Genomic DNA, 7,706 nt, shown 5'->3' on the forward strand with positions numbered 1-7,706 from the left:
ACCAGACTGACTTACAGGACTGGAGGTTCAGGCGGATGGGGGCTTCAGCGTTCCACACGAGCGCCTTCCATCCATACCAGAGACTGCTGCCAGATTACCAGACCGAGTTACAGGACTGGAGGATCAGGCGGACGGGGGCTCCAGCGTTCCACACGAGCGCATTCCATCCATACCAGAGACTGCTGCCAGAGTACCAGACTGACTTACAGGACTGGAGATTCAGGCGGACGGCGGCTCCAGCGTTCCACACGAGCGCATTCCATCCATACCAGAGACTGCTGCCAGATTACCAGACTGACTTACAGGACTGGAGGATCAGGCGGACGGTGGCTCCAGCGTTCCACACGAGCGCATTCCATCCATACCAGAGACTGCTGCCAGATTACCAGACTGATTTACAGGACTGGAGGTTCAGGCGGACGGTGGCTCCAGTGTTTCACACGAGCGCATTCCATCCATACCAGAGACTGCTGCCAGATTACCAGACTGACTTACAGGACTGGAGGTTCAGGCGGATGGGGGCTCCAGCGTTTCACACGAGCGCATTCCATCCATACCAGAGACTGCTGCCTGATTACCAGACTGACTTACAGGACTGAAGGTTCAGGCGGACGGGGGCTCCAGCGTTCCACACGAGCGCATTCCATCCATACCAGAGACTGCTGCCAGATTACCAGACTGACTTACAGGACTGGAGGTTCAGGCGGACGGCGGCTCCAGCGTTCCACACGAGCGCATTCCATCCATACCAGAGACTGCTGCCCGATTACCAGACTGACTTACAGGACTGGAGGTTCAGGCGGACGGTGGCTCCAGCGTTCCACACGAGCGCATTCCATCCATACAGAGACTGCTGCCAGATTACCAGACTGATTTACAGGACTGGAGGTTCAGGCGGACGGCGGCTCCAGCGTTCCACACGAGCGCATTCCATCCATACCAGAGACTGCTGCCAGATTACCAGACTGACTTACAGGACTGGAGGTTCAGGCGAACAGCGGCTCCAGCGTTTCACACGAGCGCATTCCATCCATACCAGAGACTGCTGCCAGATTACCAGACTGATTTACAGGACTGGAGGTTCAGGCGGACGGCGGCTCCAGCGTTCCACACGAGCGCATTCCATCTATACCAGAGACTGCTGCCAGATTACCAGACCGACTTACAGGACTGGAGGATCAGGCGGATGGGGGCTCCAGCGTTCCACACGAGTGCATTCCATGCATACCAGAGACTGCTGCCAGATTACCAGACTGACTTACAGGACTGGAGGTTCAGGCGGACGGTGGCTCCAGCGTTCCACACGAGCACATTCCATCCATACCAGAGACTGCTGCCAGATTACCAGACTGACTTACAGGACTGGAGGTTCAGGCGGACGGCGGCTCCAGCGTTCCACACGAGCGCATTCCATCCATACCAGAGACTCCTGCCAGATTACCAGACTGATTTACAGGACTGGAGGTTCAGGCGGATGGGGACTCCAGCTTTCCACACGAGCGTATTCCATCCATACCAGAGACTGCTGCCAGATTACCAGACTGATTATAGGACTGGAGGATCAGGCGGATGGGGACTCCAGCTTTCCACACGAGCGCATTCCATCCATACCAGAGAATGCTGCCAGATTACCAGACTGATTTACAGGACTGGAGGATCAGGCGGATGGGGACTCCAGCGTTCCACACGAGCGCATTCTATCCATACCAGAGACTGCTGCCAGATTACCAGACCGACTTACAGGACTGGAGGATCAGGCGGACGGCAGCACCAGCATTCCACACGAGCGCGTTCCATCCATACCAGAGACTGCGGCCAGATTACCAGACTGACTTACAGGACTGGAGGTTCAGGCGGACGGCAGCTCCAGCGTTCCACACGAGCGCATTCCATCCATACCAGAGACTGCTGCCCGATTACCAGACTGACTTACAGGACTGGAGGTTCAGGCGGATGGGGGCTCCAGCGTTCCACACGAGCGCATTCCATCCATACCAGAGACTGCTGCCAGATTACCAGACTGACTTACAGGACTGGAGGTTCAGGCGGATGGGGGCTCCAGCGTTCCACACGAGCGCATTCCATCCATACCAGAGACTGCTGCCAGATTACCAGACTGACTTACAGGACTGGAGGTTCAGGCGGATGGGGGCTCCAGCGTTTCACACGAGCGCATTCCATCCATGCCAGAGACTGCTGCCAGATTACCTGACTGACTTACAGGACTGGAGGTTTAGGCGGATGGCAGCTCCAGCGTTCCACACGAGCGCATTCCATCCATACCAGAGACTGCTGCCAGATTACCAGACTGACTTACAGGACTGGAGGTTCAGGCGGACGGCGGCTCCAGCGTTCCACACGAGCGCATTCCATCTATACCAGAGACTGCTGCCAGATTACCAGACCGACTTACAGGACTGGAGGATCAGGCGGATGGGGGCTCCAGCGTTCCACACGAGTGCATTTTAATGCATACCAGAGACTGCTGCCAGATTACCAGACTGACTTACAGGACTGGAGGTTCAGGCGGACGGTGGCTCCAGCGTTCCACACGAGCACATTCCATCCATACCAGAAACTGCTGCCAGATTACCAGACTGACTTACAGGACTGGAGGTTCAGGCGGACGGCGGCTCCAGCGTTCCACACGAGCGCATTCCATCCATACCAGAGACTCCTGCCAGATTACCAGACTGATTTACAGGACTGGAGGTTCAGGCGGATGGGGACTCCAGCTTTCCACACGAGCGCATTCCATCCATACCAGAGACTGCTGCCAGATTACCAGACCGACTTACAGGACTGGAGGTTCAGGCGGATGGGGGCTCCAGCGTTCCACACGAGCACATTCCATCCATACCAGAGACTGCTGCCAGATTACCAGACTGACTTAGAGGACTGGAGGTTCAGGCGGACGGCGGCTCCAGCGTTCCACACAAACGCATTCCATCCATACCAGAGACTCCTGCCAGATTACCAGACTGATTTACAGGACTGGAGGTTCAGGCGGATGGGGACTCCAGCTTTCCACACGAGCGCATTCCATCCATACCAGAGACTGCTGCCAGATTACCAGACTGATTTACAGGACTGGAGGATCAGGCGGATGGCGGCTCCAGCTTTCCACACGAGCGCATTCCATCCATACCAGAGACTGCTGCCAGATTACCAGACTGACTTACAGGACTGGAGGATCAGGCGGATGGGGACTCCAGCGTTCCACACGAGCGCATTCCATCCATACCAGAGACTGCTGCCAGATTACCAGACTGATTTACAGGACTGGAGGATCAGGCGGACGGCAGCACCAGCATTCCACACGAGCGCGTTCCATCCATACCAGAGACTGCTGCCAGATTACCAGACTGACTTACAGGACTGGAGGTTCAGGCGGACGGCAGCTCCAGCGTTCCACACGAGCGCATTCCATCCATACCAGAGACTGCTGCCCGATTACCAGACTGACTTACAGGACTGGAGGTTCAGGCGGATGGGGGCTCCAGCGTTCCACACGAGCGCGTTCCATCCATACCAGAGACTGCTGCCAGATTACCAGACTGACTTACAGGACTGGAGGTTCAGGCGGACGGCAGCTCCAGCGTTCCACACGAGCGCATTCCATCCATACCAGAGACTGCTGCCCGATTACCAGACTGACTTACAGGACTGGAGGTTCAGGCGGATGGGGGCTCCAGCGTTCCACACGAGCGCATTCCATCCATACCAGAGACTGCTGCCAGATTACCAGACTGACTTACAGGACTGGAGGTTCAGGCGGATGGCAGCTCCAGCGTTCCACACGAGCGCATTCCATCCATACCAGAGACTGCTGCCAGATTACGAGACCGACTTACAGGACTGGAGGTTCAGGCGGACGGCGGCTCCAGCGTTCCCCACGAGCGCATTCCATCCATACCAGAGACTGCTGCCAGATTACCAGACTGACTTACAGGACTGGAGGATCAGGCGGATGGGGACTCCAGCTTTCCACACGAGCGCATTCCATCCATACCAGAGACTGCTGCCAGATTACCAGACTGACTTACAGGACTGGGGGATCAGGCGGATGGGGACTCCAGCGTTCCACACGAGCGCATTCCATCCATACCAGAGACTGCTGCCAGATTACCAGACCGACTTACAGGACTGGAGGATCAGGCGGACGGCAGCACCAGCATTCCACACGAGCGCGTTCCATCCATACCAGAGACTGCTGCCAGATTACCAGACTGACTTACAGGACTGGAGGTTCAGGCGGACGGCAGCTCCAGCGTTCCACACGAGCGCATTCCATCCATACCAGAGACTGCTGCCCGATTACCAGACTGACTTACAGGACTGGAGGTTCAGGCGGATGGGGGCTCCAGCGTTCCACACGAGCGCATTCCATCCATACCAGAGACTGCTGCCAGATTACCAGACTGATTTACAGGACTGGAGGTTCAGGCGGATGGGGGCTCCAGCGTTCCACACGAGCACATTCCATCCATACCAGAGACTGCTGCCAGATTACCAGACTGACTTACAGGACTGGAGGTTCAGGCGGATGGGGGCTCCAGCGTTTCACACGAGCGCATTCCATCCATACCAGAGACTGCTGCCAGATTACCAGACTGACTTACAGGACTGGAGGTTCAGGCGGATGGCAGCTCCAGCGTTCCACACGAGCGCATTCCATCCATACCAGAGACTGCTGCCAGATTACCAGACTGATTTACAGGACTGGAGGTTCAGGCGGATGGGGGCTCCAGCGTTCCACACGAGCGCATTCCATCCATACCAGAGACTGCTGCCAGATTACCAGACCGACTTTCACTAACTACCCCCCCCCCCCTTTGTGTGACGGGGAGACTTGGTGACGTGTTTAGACCAGCGAGAATTCACCATGGCCGCAGGACGGACGGATCCGGTAGTCTAGACTCCGCAGTTTTCTATTTTGGCTTCCCCACAACTATCACAAGACAAACAGGCCTCATTTGCAGACAAAATAAGGGCATTTTTCTGCAGGCTTTTTATTGATGGGCTGTGTGCCTGTTTCCAAAACGCCTGTACATATCATCCCCCTTGATGACCATGCCCATCTTTTGGGGAGGAGTTATAACATAACAGTAAGCTGCCTTTCATTGAACTGATAAATGTTACGCAATATTTCAATGAAACTGAAGTATTTCTTAGCACAACTACAGCATCTGTGCTACCATAATACAGGGCTGTTTTTGTGCACAGGCTTTCCAGGCAAAAGTATATGGTGCCCTATAGTGTGTTTGCTGATGGTACACCGCTCATACTTTCTTGTCCCTTCTCCATAGAATGGGCCTGTATGTGGGGGCACCACAGGGTTTTTTATGCAAGGGGCACTATAAAAAGGTCAGAAACGTCCTTGCTGCCACATACCTCCCAGCTAGGGGGAGCAAGAACACCTCTGACTGTCTCAGGGTGCCACACATTTTCTGCAAACCAATTTCATTAAGGGCTCGTTTCCACTATTGTGGTGCGGAATCGCCTGGATTCCACCGCTGATGAAATCGCATGCGAATGCGATTCCCCATGCGTTTTATGCCGCGAATAGATGAGGGTATATGCGATTTTAACCATGTCACTGCCTGTGTGAATTTACATTGGTACCTATGCGAATTCGCGGCAAAAAAACGCATGGGGAAAACGCATGCTATTTCCCTTTTAAATACATTGCATGCGATTTGCATGCATTCCACTCGCAGGCGAATTCTGCGGCTCTTTTGTGCGTTTTTTTTCACCGCTGAAAAAAACGCACCTCAACAACGCTACAGTGAAAACAGGCCCATCCACTTGCATTACATGTGCGAATCCGCATGCTTTGGACGCATGCGGATTTGCGATAGTGGAAACGAGCTCTAAGGGAGTTGTCAGGCAAAATTTAAAAAAGGTTTACTGACCTGGTGCTTTCTCCAGCCCCTTGCAGCCGACTGTCCCACGCCGACGGCTACGCTCTTTGCCGGCGTCCCGGGCTCCCCGCACGGTGCAAAGGCTGATCGCGGGGTCGGGCCTTACTGCGCCTGTGCAAACAACCACTGTCAATCATGGCCACGTTGTGCCTGCGCAGTGTGCCGCGGACAATGTGGCCATGATTGACAGCTTTGTGCAGGCGCAGTAAGGCCATCCCCGCGGTCGACCCCGCACTGTGCGGGGAGACCGGGACGACGGTGGAGAGTGGTGCGGTCGGCGTGGGACAGTTGGCTGCAAGGGGCTGGAGAAAGCCCCAGGTTAGTAAAGCTAATTTTTTTTAATTTTGCCTGATGATTCCTTTAAAAACCTGCCTGGCGTTCTGATTCCCGCGGCCGCGTTTTTGCACTTTTTTTTATATCTTTCATGTAGCTAGCCTAGCGCTAGCTACATGATTGCCCCCTCTGTGCGGCATCCCTCCCTCCCCTCCGATCGCCGCCGGCGCAATGGCCTGTCCAAAATCCCGTTTTAAACGGGATTTCCTGGAGGGCTTCCCCCGTCGCCATGGCGATGCCCGTTGTGACGTCACAGGGAGTCCCGATCCACCCCTCAGCGCTACCTGGCACTGATTGGCCAGGCAGCGCACGGGGTCGGGGGGGGGGGCGCTCGTTACGCGACGGATAGCGGTGCATCGGCGGCGAGCGGCGGCGATCGTCTCCAACACGCTGCAAGCAAAGTGCTTGCTGCGTGTTTTAAAAATAAATTATTCAAATCGGCCCAGCGGGGCCTGAGCGGCACCCTCCAGCGTCTCTGGACGAGGTCAGCTGAGCTCGTCCACAACGCTAGGGAGGTTAAAGTCAAAGGGCCAAATTTAGCGGTTGATAGCAAAGCTACCATCACCAAGGCTGCAGGGTATAATAAAGAGGACCTCCAGAGTCAAGTAAATAGCCAGACGCCGGAAGTCAGGTAATGCAGGGACTTCGGGACGGCATCGCGGGACTAGACTACTCGAGTAAATATAACTTTTAGGGCTGGTGCACACCAAAACCCGCTAGCAGATCCGCAAAATGCTAGCAGATTTTTAAACGCTTTTTTTTATTTTTATGAGGCGTTTTGCTAGCGTTTTGCGGATTGCTGCTGCGGTTTTCAGTATAGTAGATTTCATATATTGTTACAGTAAAGCTGTTACTGAACAGCTTCTGTAACAAAAACGCCTGCAAAACCGCTCTGAAGTGCCGTTTTTCAGAGCGGTTTGCGTTTTTCCTATACTTAACATTGAGGCAGAAACGCACCCGCAATCCAAAAAATGCCTCACCCAGGCATTTTTCGTTTCTGCAAAACGCCCCCCGCTCTGGTGTGCACCACCCCATTGAGATACATTGACCAAGCAGATCCGCAGCCGCAAGCGGATCTGAAAACGCCCAAAAAGCCGCTCGGTGTGCACCAGCCCTTACTTGCAGGCTGCCGGATTTTCGTTTCGACTCCGGAGGTCCTCTTTAAGCCGAACAGAGGGAGTGAGATTTTTTTTTCTCTTCAGAAAGACCTTGTATGTTTTGAGAAAATTGATTTTAAAATTATTATGGGAAAAATGTTTTTTTGTAATGCATTGAAAGAACAGATAATATATTTGTCCCAGAAATATCCCCAGAAACATTGGTGGATTTCCTGCTGGGGTTCCTGTTGGTCTGAATCCAGCGGGGGGCGCTCTGCTGAATACACGCATTCAGCACCATTCGGCATCGGACAGCAGGACAGGGGAGTGGGGTTCCATTCAGCTCTGATAC

The sequence above is a fragment of the Hyperolius riggenbachi genome, chromosome 2, assembly GCF_040937935.1.
Source record: "Hyperolius riggenbachi isolate aHypRig1 chromosome 2, aHypRig1.pri, whole genome shotgun sequence".
Lineage (NCBI taxonomy): Eukaryota > Metazoa > Chordata > Amphibia > Anura > Hyperoliidae > Hyperolius > Hyperolius riggenbachi.